Source organism: Schistocerca nitens, chromosome 2 (assembly GCF_023898315.1).
Source record: "Schistocerca nitens isolate TAMUIC-IGC-003100 chromosome 2, iqSchNite1.1, whole genome shotgun sequence".
NCBI lineage: Eukaryota > Metazoa > Arthropoda > Insecta > Orthoptera > Acrididae > Schistocerca > Schistocerca nitens.
Window position 1 is genome coordinate 1,172,059,408 of NC_064615.1, and position 16,343 is coordinate 1,172,075,750.

A 16,343-nucleotide genomic window follows, 5' to 3' on the forward strand; every position below is an offset into this window, starting at 1 on the left:
AGTATATACCTTAGCGAAGATATTGAGAGCAGTTGGCGAGACAGCTGCCCACTAGGAAAAATTATTGTAGCTCTTCGCTGAAAACAGACCAGAACGTTCCATTCAATGGACGTGGAAGAAGGAATCAGCGACGTCAATGATATTATAGGACGACTAACTGCAAGTTCTAAACGAGAATGTTCAGATATTTGCAGAAGAATGGTTATGGTCTCTTGCAGAGTTTCATATGTACAACAGGGGACTTGGCGGGTAAGTTGAGACCAAGGTGGTGACAGATGTGGGAAACACATTAAGGTTCATAACATAGGGATACTACTAGAAAAGCAGAGAGTCTTGTACAGCCGACACTTCCCAAAAATCCAAGGCTCAGCAAAGTGGAAACGAGTATGACGACACATCGCAAGGAGTCTTCAATGAAGCTGAAGTCAAGGTCTTAATTTTGTGAACTAGTAATAAACATAGAAAGTCTACACAGTTTAACTAGACAATAAGGTGAGTCGTATTATCATTGACCTCAGTCATGAGGGCATGAAGTAAGTTTTCGCTACAAGACACTGATCAGATTTCGAACAAAAATCATAAGAAATACCGAATGAGAATCCCAGCAACGGCCTTGTAACTTATACTTTACAGGAGAGTATGGAGGTTCATGACACACCCTTACCTTTTGGCTGCCGAAACGTCTCTAAGCGCAAAAGAATAATTCCTTCAAGAATGATCTGCTAATGTGTTCGTTTTCTAATATTAACAGTTGTCACCACCTTACTTTTTTGGAATTGGTATATTTATATTCTTCTTCAAGTTTGAGGGTATTTCACCAGTGTCATACATCTTTCACACGGGGTGTGTCATGGCTGGCATTCGCAACTTTCTCAGCCGTCATCATCATCAGCATCATCACCAATTTTCCACACGTGTGCGGCTTACAAGCGTTCTCCACTTGTTTCTGTACATGAAACCATTCTTCTTTCTAGACTCTATCGCAACTGAATCCTTTTGTTTCCATATCTTTCTTTACTTGTTTCGGCCATCTCTCCCCTACTTTCTCCGTCGGTCTCCTGCCAGTCATATCTGTGTGTAGCCAACCTTCCCTCATTCATTCGTTTGACACGGCGAAATCATCTCAACCAGGGCCTTGTCTCTTTTCCATTCACGATTGTGTATTTAAGATTTTTTCTTACGTGGAAAGAAGCAAACGCATAAAGTAAGTAAAAATATTTTTTTTGTGAAGAGACAAGTATGAGCCACAAATTTTACTAATTTACTGGGTACGACTCTTGAATGGGAATATATGAACATAAACGTATGGCTATCAATAGAAGAAACTTATTACCTTTTAAGCAGGAACATTAAAAACAGCAAACAAATAAATTTCAATCAATACATATTTTGTTATAATGGGACGACTTTGAGATACAAATCTCTGAAAGTAGTTACGTAAGAGTCTCGAGTAGGAAGATGTGATCATAGAATAAATTTATTACTTCTCACTAGGAGCATAAACTCCAAGGTCAAGGGGCAGTACTTTCATTAGTAATGAAAACTTTCTTGTTCGAGGGTTCGAAACAACCCAACACTTACATTTTGATAATTAGCATTGGCAGCCGAAGACTTCCGGCATAAGAAGTCACCATCATTCTGACAATGGCCTTGTTAAATATGGCGGAGAAGCGGACGGAAGTTCAGGGCACTTAGGATGGGAAACAGCTCCTGAAGGCGGAAAAATCAGCTATGACTTAAGCCATGTGGATGCAAAAGACAATGGAAACTACTGCATTAAAGACACATAACGTGTATCCTCAGGACATGCGGCCTGTAATTCAAAAAGTTTCATGATGATCTTTCCGTTAGCAAAAGATTCCAGAATAGTCTCCCTGCCAAGGTGGGAGGTGGCTATAAGAAAAAGATTGAATAACCAACGAAACGATAACTTTGTACAAGTCGGAGCGTGGAAAGTCTGAAGTCTGAACGTGGCAGGGAAATTAGAAAGTCTGAAAAGTTAAACGCAAAAGCTCGTTCTAGATGTAGTAGGGGTCAGTGAAGTGAAATGAAAAGAAGGCGAAGATTTCCGGTCGGCAGAGTATAGAGTAGTATCAACAGTAGCAGAAAATTATATAATGGGATTAGGATTCGTTACGAATAGGAAGGTAGGGCAGAGAGTGTGTTATTGTGGGCAGTTCAGTGATAGGGTTATTCTTATCAGAATCGATAGCAAACCAACGCTGACAATGATAGTTAAGGTATACATGCCGATATTGCAAGCTGAAGATGAACAGATAGAGAAAGTGTATGAGGATATTTAAAAGGTAATACAGTACAAAAAGGTAGACGAAAAGTTAATAGTCACGGGGGACTGGAATGCAGTTGTAGGGGAAGGAGTAGAAGGAAAGGTTACAGAAGAATGTTGGCTTGGGACAAGGAATAAGACAGGAGAAAGACTAATTGTAAAAAATTTCAGATAGTAATAACGAATACTCCAAGATTCACAAGAGATGGAGGTAAAGTTGGAAAAGGCAGATCATACGGGAAGATTTCATTTAGATTACATCATGATCAGGCAGAGAGTCCGATGTGATATACTGAATCGCAAGGCGCACCCTGGAGCAGATATAGATTCAGATCACAATGTAATGATGTTGAAGAGTAGGCTGATGCGTACTAGATTAGACAGGAAGAAACAACATGCAAAGAACTGGGATATGGAGGTGCTAAGGAATGACGAGATGCGCTTGAAGCTCTCTAAGGTTATAGACACTACAGTGGGGAACAGCTCAGCAGACAGTAGAGTTTAAGAGGAGTGGACATCTGTAGAAAGGTCAGTCGCAGAAGTAGGAAAAGAAATCACAGGTACAAAGAAGGTAAATGCGAAAGAAACCATGGGTACAAGAAGAATAAATTCAGTTGATCGATGAGAGATGGAAGTACAAAAATGTACAGAGGAATGCGAGAATACAGAAATACAAATCGCTGACGACTGAAATAAATAGGAAGTGCAGGGAAGCTAAGACGAAATGAATGCGTGAAAAATGTGAAGGGATCAAAAAAGAAATGATTGTCGGAAGGACTGACCCATCATGTAGGAAAGTCAAAACAACCTTCCGTGAAATTAAAAACAAGGGTGATAACATTAACAGTGCAACGAGATTTCCACTGTTGAATGCAGTGGAGAGAGCGTATTGTTGGAAAGAGTTCACTGAACGCTTCCTTGAGGGGGTTGATTTGTCTGATGTGATAGAGGAAGAAACAGGAGTCGATTTAGAAGAGATAATGGATCCAGTATTAGAATCAGAATTTAAAAGAGCTCTGGAGGGCTTAAGATCAAATAAGGCAGAAGGGACAGATATGATTCCTTTGGAATTCCTAAAATCCTTGGGGGAAGTAGCAGAAAAAAAAAAACTATTCTGTTTGGTGTGTAGAATATATGAGTCTGGTGATATACCATCTGACTTTCAGAACAATATCATACACACAATTCCGCGGACTGCAAGAACTGACAAGTGCGAGAATTATCGCACACTCAGGTTAACAGCTCATGCAGCCAAGTTGCTTACAAGAAAAATATAGATAAAAATAGAAAAGAAAATTGAGAGTGTGTTAGGTAACCATCTGTTTTGCTTTAGGAAAGGTAAAGGCACCAGAGAAGTAACTCTGACGTTGCAGTTGATAATGGAAGCAAGACTAAAGATAAATCAAGACACGTTCATAGGATCTGTCGACCTGGATAAAGCGTTCAACAATGTAAATGGCGCAAGATGTTCGAAATTCTGAGAAAAATAGGGGTAAGCTATAGGGAGAGATGGGTATTATTCAACACGTACAAAAGCCAATAGGGAATAATAAGAGTGGACGACCAATAACGAAGTGCTCGGATTAAAAATGGTGTAAGATAGGGATGTAGCATTTCGCCCCTACAGTTCAATCTGTACATCGAACAAGCAATGACGGACATAGAAGAAAGGTTTAGGAGTGGAATTAAAATTCAGGGTGAAAGGATATCAACTGTGCTGGCTTAAGCTGTTGCCAGTGCACCGGTCGGCAAAGATAAAGCGCGAAGGTCGATCAGTAGGCGCTGGATCAAATGCGTCTACCACGAGAGAGGCCACCAACGCCCACTCGAAAGCATGTATTTAGGCCGCCGCTGCTGACTGGTAGGTCTCACTCAATCATCCAGTTGGGCGTCTGTCCCTTTACTCGCAGAGTGGGTTTAGTTCGTCACTGGCTACGACAGTACATAGCGACCAGAGCAGTGAGTAAGGCAGGACTAGTTTTCCTCAACCAGAATTGTACCTCACTATCAGCAAAAAACTAAAATTCATAACGGCAAGATTAGCGATATTGATATTACCTCGGTCGGCAAGAGGACTATTACTGAAGAGGTTGTACCACAAAACGTGAACTCTACTAAAGTTGAGGAAATGTTACAAATTCATGTAAATATGAACATGTGCATTTGTGTTGTAGAAAGAGAATAGATAGCAGCCATAATAACATCTTCTCCCGAGTTTCCTTGAGCTACAAGACTCTACATCAAAGATTCGATTCGCTGATTACATTGCTATCCTGAGTGAAAATGAAGAAGAATTTCAGGATCTACTGAATGGAATGAACAGTGTGATGAATACAGAATATGGATTGACTGTAAATCGAAGGAAGACGAAAGTAATGAGATTTCGCAGAAATGAAAACAGCATTTGGATTGCTGATTACCAAGTACATGAAGGTAAGTAGTTCTGTTTCCTTGGCAGCAAAATAACCTATGACAGACGGAGCAAAGAGGACGTCAAAATGAGACTAGCATTAACAAAAAGAGGATTACAGCCCAAGCGAAGTTCACTTTTATTAAACATAGGCCTTGATTTGATGAAGAAATTTTTGAGAATATACGTTTGAAGTTCAGAATTGTATGGTTGTGATACATAGACTGTGGGAAAACCAGAACACACGACAGTCAAAGCATTTGAGATGTGATGTTACAGACGAATGTTGAAAATTAGGTGAACTGATACGGTAAGGAATAAGAAGATTTTGCGCAGAATCTGAGAAAAAGGAATATGTGGAAAACACTGCCTAGCAGAAGGGACAGGATGATAGGATGTATGATAAGACATCATTGAATAGCTCACATGGTACTAGAGGGGGCTGTAGAGGGCAAAAACTGTACTGGAAGACAGAGACTGGAATACATTCAGCAAGTAACTGAGGACGTAGCATGCAAGTGCTCCAATGAGATGAAGAGGTTGGCACAGGAGAGAAATTGGTTTCGGGTCGCATCACACCAGCCAGAAGACTGATGACTCAAAAAGAAAAGCAGAAACATAAAAATAAACATTAACAACAGACGTATAAAAACAGATAATTCTTAAAATTAGTGAGATGTTTGTGCCTGGCGAAATTTGGGAAGTAGATGCTATGCGTGGATGAACTCTTGACAGACACAACCTCATCTCGACGTTCACATCAAGGAGGCAAGACCAGTACTCACCTTTCATATTCTTTGTAGTGTCGGCAGACTTGCCAACACTACGCACACTAATTGAAAGAGGCGGCCAAGATGCACGCGCTAACTCACGAAGGATGGAGTGAGGTCTGAAACAGGAGACTTAATGAATGCTATAAAGAAAAGTACGTAGCTTCTGGACTACTTAACTTTAATCCATCCTTTTTATACATCGTTCTTGATGAGACATCTGGAGATTGTGGCGATACAAGTGAGACTCTTTAGATACAAGCTATCTAAGGCTAATGGCGCCTTGCTAGGTCGTAGACATGGACTTAGCTGAAGGCTATTCTAACTGTCTCTCGGCAAATGAGAGAAAGGCTCCGTCAGTGTAGTCGCTAGCAACGTCGTCGTACAACTGGGGCGAGTGCTAGTAAGTCTCTCGAGACCTGCCGTGTGGTGGCGCTCGATCTGCGATCCTGACAGTGGCGACACGCGGGTCCGACATGTACTAATGGACCGCGGCCGATTTAAGCTACCACCTAGCAAGTGTGGTGTCTGGCGGTGACACGACATTCTTCACTGTAAAGAACACAGACTAGCACAATAACGACGTTGAAAGGCCAGCGAAAGAGATAGTGCTTTATGGCACGATATCCGAATATTCATCTTTGATTGACCTGAAAATAACGAGCGTTTTCCTTTAACTTCGATGTTATTTCGATGATGATTGAGACGTGGTATTTACTGGAATTAAGGAAAACGTGGAAGGGAGGGCCAACCAATGCAACTTCCTTTTCACACGACCTGTTTATTTAATAATATATAATAATAAATTTTGTTTTTCTTTACAAAATTAACAAATTTGTGAAATGAATAAACTTTTGCAAGAGATATTAAAAGAAGAACAACATAACAATAATTACAAGGTGACCAGATCTGCAGCCCGCCAGTTATCGGTTGAAGCAGAGGTGTTTACTACCGCGCTGAATACAGTTTCTCTTATTAAATGCCCTTCTGCAAAACATGACAGCTATATAAGCAATATTGATGACCAGAGTGTTTAAATTACTCAAAGAGATGATATAATTTTTAATTTGTAAACTGTATGTCGAAAAGTTCGGGGTTAAGATGCGCACCAGTGCTTAAAGGTTAGACAGATTAGGAAACAACTATTATAATGATAAGGCTTGCTTCAAAGTAAGCAACCTCTTAATTTCAATCACTCTTATTCAGACCTGGTAACAGCTGGCTGTTAATATTTCAAAAGTTAAACTGATTGTCAGTTTGAAGGCCGATCTGAAGGAACATTTTAAAACATTACGTATGAACACTTATTACAAGCGAACCCACTCGGTGGAACCACAAAATCCAGTTAAGAAAAATAGACCAGTAATACCCCCGTCTTTCAAAGACAGCAACGCACAGCTTAGTAGAACAGGTTGTTCCGATTATAACTAATGCAATTGCAATCTAGGAATTGAACATCTAAATCTAACCACAAGATCACTGTTTGTTTAATTGCAACCTGTCACTTGGTACAATTGTTCCGACAGTATTTACGAGCCGCGGCTGATTCATTAAAACATTAATGATCGGGCATAAACCAGAAAGGAAATCCAATATAATATCAGAACAAATTTTCAAACGACAACACTGCGTGCTATATTTACGGCCAAACAGCCGAACGAGTGAAACTCTGAGGGTTGGGTGCAAACCAGAAAATAATAAGGAGGGCAGCTAGACTATGAAACAAATCACCATGAGGATTACAGAATGTTACTCCCCTTTATAAGCAAGTAGCTTCAAGGATCCACGGTGCGTCGTGGCTGTTACTGACAAGGGAACCTCCCCATCGCACCCCCCTCAGATTTAGTTATAAGTTGGTACAGTGGATAGGCCTTGAAAAACTGAATACAGATCAATCGAGAAAACAGGAAGAAGTTGTGTGGAACTATGAAAAAAATAAGCAAAATATACAAACTGAGCAGTCCACGCGAAAGATAGGCAACATCAAGGATGGTGTGAGCTCAGGAGCGCCGTGGTCCCGTGGTTAGCGTGAGCAGCTGCGGAACGAGAGATCCTTGGTTCAAATCTTCCCGCGGGTGAAAAGTGTACTTTCTTTATTTTCGCAAAGTTATGATCTGTCCGTTCGTTCATTGACGTCTCTGTTCACTGTAGCAAGTCTAGTGTCTGTCTTTTGCGACCACACCGCAAAACCGTGCGATTAGTAGACGAAAGGAAGTGCCTCTCGAATGGGAACCGAAAACATTTGATCGCAAGGTCATAGGTCAACCGATTCCTCCACAGGAAAACACGTCTGATATATTCCAATACGACACTGGTGACGGCATGTGCGTCACATGACAGGAATATGTTGTCGACCCACCTAACTTGTACACTTGGCGAATGAGTAAAAAGATTCTTCTACCTTGCCCGATTTAGGTTTTCTTGTGGATGTGATAAACACTCCCAAAAAAGTGATGAAAATATAAGAGTTTGTCACATAAACTGCAACAAATGAATGCAACAGTTTCACAGTCGCACAGTTTCCCCTGTGCTCTGTCAAAACATATGTTTTTAACGTTTTCAATTTTTTCCGTGTGTAGACGGACAAATCCTGCATATGTCCAAGCAAATCTGAACATGCCCTGGAATTTTGGAGAGCGAGGTTGATTATGTGTGAGTGCCTGAACTTTGATAATTGACACACGATCACGTAAACAATACTGATCTTCTGGAAACAAAAAATTAAACTTTTCACTCGAGGGAAGACTTGAACCAAGGACCTCTCGTTCTGCAGCTGTTCACGCTAACCACGGGACCACGGCGCTCCTGTGCTCACACTCTCCTTGATGTTGCCTATCTCGCACATGGACTACTCAGTTTGTATATTTTGCTTATTTTTTTTCATAGTTCCACACAACTTCTGCCTGTTTTCTCGAGTGATCTGTATTCAGTTTTTCAAGCCCTATCCACTGTGCCAACCTATAACTAAATCTGAGGGGGGTGCGATGGGGAGGTTCCCTTGTGAGTGGTGACGATGAAAGCCAGGCAGAAATGGCAGCCAGGCCACGAGCGGTCGTCCGACACGAATGTTGACAAGCTTCCGACGGGATGTCGGCCTGCTGCTTGTAGTCGACGCTGACCCCGGTGAAGTACTCCGGTAAGTTCGCTCTGCACACGCCCTCCTAGCGCAGCTCCTGGCTTCGGCCGCTCGGACCTCATGAACGCCTCTCGTCGCGACGCTACCGCCAATCCCCAAACTTGCTGCCTCCCGCTCTGGGGCCAGCAAACCCTGTATACAGTGTGGTTCATTGATAGTGACCGGGCCAAATATCTCACGAAATAAGCATCAAACGAAAAAACTACAAAGAGCGAAACTAGTCATCCTTGAAGGGGGAAACCAGATGGCGCTATGGTTGGCACACTATATGGCGCTGCCATAGCTCAAACGGATATCAATTGCGTTTTTTTTTAAGATAGGAACCCCCCCCCCCATTTTTTTACATATTCGAGTAGTACGTAAGGAAATATGAATGTTTTAGTTGGACCCCTTTTTTCGATTTGTGATAGATGGCGCTCTAATAGTCACAAAAGAATAAGTACGTGGTATCACGTAACATTCCGTCACAGCGGACGGTATTTGCCTCGTGATACATTACCCGTGTTAAAATGGACCGTTTACCAATTGCGGAAAAGGTCGATATCGTGTTGATGTATGGCTATTGTGATTAAAATCCCCAACGGGCCTGTACTATGTATGCTGCTCGGTATCCTGGACGACATCATCCAAGTGTCCGGACCGGTCGCCGGATAGTTATTTAAGGAAACAGGAACTGCTGAGCCACACATGAAACGTCAACTACGACCTGCAACAATTGCTGATGCCCAAGTAAGTGTTTTACCTGCTGTCGTGGCTAACCTGCACATCAGTAGCAGACAAACTGCGCGAGAATCGGGAATTTAAAAAACATCGGTGTTGGCAATGCTACATCAACATCGATTGCACCCGCAGCGTATTTCTATGCACCAGGAATTGCATGGCGCCGACTTTGAGCGTCGTTTACAGTTCTGCCACTGTGCACAAGAGAAATTACGGGACGATGACAGATTTTTTGCACGCGTTCCGTTTAGCGACGAAGCGTCATTCACCAACAGCGGTAACGTAAACCGGCATAATATGCACTATTAGGCAACGGAAAATCCATGGTGACTGCGACAAGTGGAGCATCAGCGAACTTGACGGGTTAATGTATGGTGCGGTATTATGGGAGGAAGGATGATTGGCCCCCATTTTGTCGATGGCAATCTAAATGGTGCAATGTATGCTGACTTCCTACGTAATGCTCTACAAGATGGCTGGCTCTGAGCACTATGGGACTTAACGTCTATGGTCATCAGTCCCCTAGAACTTAGAACTACTTAAACCTAACTAACCTAAGGACATCACACAACACCCAGCCATCACGAGGCAGAGAAAATCCCTGACCCCGCCGGGAATCGAACCCGGGAACCCGGGCGTGGGAAGCGAGAACGCTACCGCACGACCACGAGATGCGGGCCTCTACAAGATGTTTCACTGCATGACAGAATGGTGATGTACTTCCAAGATGATGGATGTCCGGCACATAGGTCTCTTGGGGTTGACGCGGTATTGAATAGCATATTTCATGACAGATGGATTGGTCGCCCACACGTTCACCGGATCTGACGTCCCCGGATTTCTTTCTGTGGGGAAAGTTGAAGCATATTTGCTATCGTGATCCACCGACAACGCCTGACAATATGCGTCAGCGCATTGTCAATGCATGTGCGAACATTACGGAAGGCGAACTACTAGCTGTTGAGAGGAATGTCGTTACACGTATTGCGAAATGCATTGAAGTTGATGGACACAATTTTGAGCATTTATTGCATTAATGTGGTATTTACAGGTAATCACGCTGTAACAGCATGCGTTCTCAGAAAATATAAGTTCACAAAGGTACATGTATCACATTGGAACAGCCGAAATTAAATGTTCAAACGTACCTATTTTTTGTAGTTTAATTTAAAATACCTCCCTGTTACCAACTGTTCGTCTAAAAATGTGAGCCGTATGTTTGTGACTATTACAGCGCTATCTATCACAAAACGAATAAAGTGGTCCAACTAAAACATTCTTATTTCTTTACGTACTACACGTATATGTAATAAAAATGGGGTTCCTATTTTAAAAAACGCAGTTGATATCCGTTTGACCTGTGGCAGCGCCATCTAGCGGCCAACCTTAGCACCATCTCGTTTTCCCCTTCAAGCTAGACAAGTTTCGTTCTGGTAGTTTTTTCGTTTGACGCTTATTTCGTGAGATATTTGGCCCGGTCACGATCAATGGACCACCCTGTATATATCGGCAAGCAAAGACCTTCTAAGGGCACAATCCACAGATACCAGCTCTACCTCATAGATACTGACAATGGGGCCGCAAGAGAGATAGTCGATACTACCCTTGAGCTAATGGCGCCAGACAGAACCGTCTGCTAACTTAATTGTGCCACGGCTAATTTCGGACCAGGTTTAATTCTACGTTTTCGTCCTCAAGTGCAATCACTCACAATCAGTAGTACAGATCGAGGGAAGTATTTGGATATCCCTTATTCGATTTCAGATAGATTTTGTTTTAAGTGTTCCTTGATCTTACAGTTTTCGTCTGTGTGCAACTCATTTGGCGCGATAGCCGTTGCTGCAAAAGCAGCAGAGATCAAAACGGCAAGTTCTTTTTTAAAAAAAAAAAAGCGCTGATTTTATCAGTTGATGATATGATCGTTTCAGACCATCACAAAAATGAAAATATCACAGAGCAACGAGCTTAGCACAACAGTCACAGTAACAGTTTCTTTCACACATTTGCATACATTGTATCTCAATGGCTGGTGATTTTACGGGATGAATTTTTACATGGATGATAATCGGAACAACTGTTTGCATGACGTCAGCCAAACGATTTCCGTTCGTAGTAAAAAGCAATATGTAGTTACTACTGACAGATTTTTAATTCGCACAAAGTTAGAGACCACTTCATTGCAGCAGCGCCATCATTACATACAGCAAGAAACCTGATTCAGACCGAGCGAGGTGGCGCAGTGGCTAGCACACTGGGCTCGCACTTGGGAGGACGACGGCCCAATCCCGCATCTGGCAATCCTGCTTTAGGTTTTCCTTGATTTCCCTAAATCGCTCCATGCAAATGCCGGGATGGTTCCTTTGAAAGGGCACAGCCGACTTCCCTCCTCATCGTTCCCTAATCCAATGAGACCGATGACCTCGCTGTTTGGTCTCGTGCCCCGAAACAACCCAACCCCCAACCTGAGTCACTTATCTTGAAAGAAACTCTCAGCGGTGCAAAGATCTTAGGTCCAGTGGTTGTTGTGTCCGGTTCTTGATAAAACAGGTGTAGCTGATCCGCAAACAATTTTTTTTTCAGTCATCAGTCTTCTGACTGGTTTGGCGCTGCTCGTCACGAAATACTCTCGTGTTCCATTCTTTTTAATTCAGAGTAGTGCCAGGGAAGTCATTCCCTCATGTCTTAACAGATGTGGTACCATCCTGTCCCTTCTCTTTGTCAGTGTTTTGCACATATTCATTCCTCTCTGACTCTGCGCAAAAGCTCCTCGTTCCTTACTCTATCAATTCACCTAATTTTCAACATTCGTCTGTAGCACCACATCTCAAATGCTTCGATTCTCCTCTGTTACAGTTTTCCCAAAGTCCACTTTTCACTACCACACAATGCTGTGCTCCAAACGTATATTCTCAGAAATTTCTTCCTCAGAATAAGAACTGCGTATCGTACTAGTTGATTTCTCTACGCCAGGAATGCCTTTCTTGCCAGTGCTAGTCTGCCTTTGATGTCCTCCTTGCTGCGTCAGCCGTTGGATATTTTGTTGCCTAGGTAACAGAATTCCTTAACTACATTTACTTCGTGACCATCAGTCCCAATGTTAAGTTTCTCACTGTTCTCTTTTCTCATACTTCTCATTACTTTCGTCTTTTTTCTGTTTACCTTCCATATATATTCTGTATTCAGAAGACAGTTCATTCCATTCTGGAGATCATGTAATTCTTCTTCCCTTTCAAACAGGATAGCAACGTCATCAGCGAATCATATCATAGATATCCATTCTCTTTGAACGTCCGCCTCCGTAGCGTAGCGGTAGCGTTCCCGCCTACCACGTAGGGGGCCCGCGTTCGAATCCCAGCTTGTATATCCTAAATCATCATTTTCATCATAATTGACTTGCTAGTGGCCGATGTGGCGTCACTTAAAAAGGACTTGCAATACGGCAGCCGAACTCCCCCGAATGGGACCTCCCGCACAACAATGCCCTAAGATCATTTCATTACCTTGAATTTTAATTCCACTTCTGAAGCATTCTTTAAGTTCATCATTGCTTCTTCGAAGTACAGATTGAACATCAGGGTCGAAAGACTACAACCCTATCTTACACCCTTTTTAATCCGAGCATTTCGTTCTTATTATTCTCTCTTGGTTCTTGTACGTATTGTATATTACCCGTCTCTTCCTATAACTTACTCCTCTATTTCTCAGAATTTCGAACGTATTGTACCATTTTATGTAGTCGAACGCTTTTCCAAGTAGACAATTCCTAAGAACGTGTCTTGATTTTTCTTTAGTCTTCCTTCCATTATGAATCGAAACGTCAGAATAGCCTCTCTGATGCTTTTAACTTTTCTTTTCAATTTTCCTTTCCATTCTTCAGTATATTTTTCTTATAAGTAACTTTGATACATGAGCTATTGAGCTGATTGTACGATAATTCTCGCACTTGTCAGTGCTTACAGTCCTCGCAATTGCGCGGATGATATTTTTCTGAAAGTCAGACACATACATTCTACACGCCAACGTACATAGTAGTTTTGTTGCCACTTTCCCCAACGACTTAATAAATTCTGATTGAATGTTATCTATCCGTTCTGCCTATTTGATCTTAAGCCTTCCACAGTTCTCTCAAATTCTCATTCTATTAGGATTCCCTATCTCTTCTAAATCGACTCCTGTTCCTTCTTCCATCACGTCAGACACAGCTTCCCGTCATAGAGGGCTTTAGTGTACTCCCTCCACCTATCGTCTCTCACCTCTACATTTAACAACAGAATTCCCGTTGCATTCTTAATGTTACCGCCCTTGCTTTTAATTTCACCACACGTTGTTTTGACTTTCCTTTATGCTGAGTCAGTCCTTCCGACAATCACTTCTTTTTCGATTTCTTCACATTTTTCATACAGCCATTTCATCTTAGCTTGCCTACACTTCCTATTACTTCATTACTCAATGACTTGTGTTTCTGTATGCCTGACCTTCCCTGAACATGTTTGTACTTCCTTCTTTCATCGACCAACTGAATTATTACTACTGTTATCCATGGTTTCTTGGCAGTTAACTTCTTTGCACCTACGCTTTCCTCTCGAAATTCTGTGACAGCCCTTTTTAGAGCTGTCCATTCCTCTTCAACTGTACAGACCACTGACCTATTGCTTACTGTTGTATCTATAGCCATAGTGAACTTCAAATCCTACAAAAGATAATAACTGAGCTTTTACGGAAATGCCAGCGTTTTCATTTAACTGTAGAGAAAAATATGCGTTTGTTAAATTTTGTATGACATTACTCTGAATATCAAGCAGCACTTTCATATCAAATGACACGTCCATAATGGTCCCATGAACTGTATTATTTTACAGTTCTTTTGATATCTGTTCAACTGCTTGCAGTACCAACATAGTGGCAACAATTTCTTTAGGCGCAGGTAAAATAAGCTCTTCGCAGAATTGATATGGCTGCTATCACTGGCAATCATTCGAAAAATTTTGAATGGTTCAAAAGGGTTTTATCTGAGACTTTCATTCGTTTCTCCGTCAGGACAGAAGATACTTGAAATACGCAGACGTTGAAAATACTCTTGTCTTTTTTTAGACACTCTGTGATTGTTGCATTCCAATCCATTTGCAGCTCGTTAACAACACAGCCTCACCTGAAAATACTCTGCCGCACATCAGACATTTCGTTCTAGGCTTTCTCCCTTCGCCTGTTCATGTAAATCCGAAATATATGTATTCACCTTTATAGTGACGGTTATCTTGAACCTTGCTTGAACTTGGTTTAATATATTTTTCTGATTAGCATAAGACAAAGAAAGCCCCAAGTTTTGTTCGAATATTCGTGTATTCATCATGTAGAAGAGCTGTCGATATCAAAGGCATTCTTTTACTTATTACAAATCTATCTATGACGAAAAGAACGAGCTAGCAGCTAGGAGACACGTGAAACTACTGAAACTAGTATAAAATTTTATAGAGCAGGGAAAAAAAAGTCATCCAGTGACTGACTACTGAAAAATAAAGTGACTGAGAAGATGAGGTCGAACTTTTTAAATACAGTGAAATTACAATGAAATCTAGACCTTCAGCTGCTTACAGGCGTTGATAAATATCAACGGGGCAGCTGAAAATATGTGCCCCGACCGTGACTCGAACCAAGGATCTCCTGCTTACATGGCAGACGCTCCATCTGACTCCTTCTTTTTGGAAGATTTATGCCCATCGCGCATAAAACCAATTTAATAATCATATTAAACAATCTCTTAAATACTTGAGAATGGAGGAAAAGAGATGTTATAAAGTTGACTAGCCTTCCAACTACACTTTTTTGACATTAATGGGATGTTAATAATCTGAAGTGATCAGCCCTATATAATAGATATTTCACTGGAAAACTGACTTACACATCACAACGGAAAAATGAACAGGGCAATTTGCCAGCCATTGAATATTACATTATATCAGATACAAGATTATGGTTTTAACCAATCGATAAAACATTTCCATAAAAGCTGTCAATTTTCATACTAATACTATTATCAAATAATACAGCTTAAATGATTTTTGTTTTGACACTATTAGAAACACAATATGAATGCCCCCCCCCCCCCCCCATGAACCTTGCCGTTGGTGGGGAGGCTTGCGTACCTCAGCGATACAGATAGCCGTACCGTAGGTGCAATCACAACGGAGGGGTATCTGTTGAGAGGCCAGACAAACTTATGGTTCCTGAAGAGGGGCAGCAGCCTTTTCAGTAGCTGCAGGGGCAACAGTCTGGATGATTGACTGATCTGGCCTTGTAACATTAACCAAAACGGCCTTGCTGTGCTGGTATTGCAAACGGCTGAAGCAAGTGGGTATGCAGCTTTACTGTATGGATAAATGATGTTGGCGTCCTCTTGGGTAAAATATTTCGGAGGTAAAATAGTCCCCCATTCGGATCTCCGGGCGGGGAGTACTCAGGAGGACGTCGTTATCAGGAGAAAGAAAACTGGCGTTCTACGGATCGGAGCCTGGAATGTCAGATCCCTTAATCGCGCAGGTAGGTCAGAAAATTTAAAAAGGGAAATGGATAGGTTAAAGTTGGATATAGTGGGAATTAGTGAAGTGCGGTGGCAGGAGGAACAAGACTTTTGGTCAGGTGAATACAGGGTTATAAATACAAAATCAAACAGGGGTAATGCAGGAGTAGGCTTAATAATGAATAAAACAATAGGAATGCGGGTAAGCTACTACAAACAGCACAGCGAACGCATTGTTGTGGCCAAGATAGACACGAAGCCCACGCCTACGACAGTAGTACAAGTCTATATACCAACAAGCTCTGCAGATGACGAAGAAATTGAAGAAATGTATGATGAAATAAAAGAAATTATTCAGATAGTGAAGGGAGACGAACATTTAATAGCCATTAGTGACTGGAATTCGGTAGTAGGAAAAGGGAGAGAAGGAAACGTAGTAGGTGAATATGGATTGGTGGTAAGAAATGAAAGAGGAAGCCGCCAGGTGGAATTTTGCACAGAGC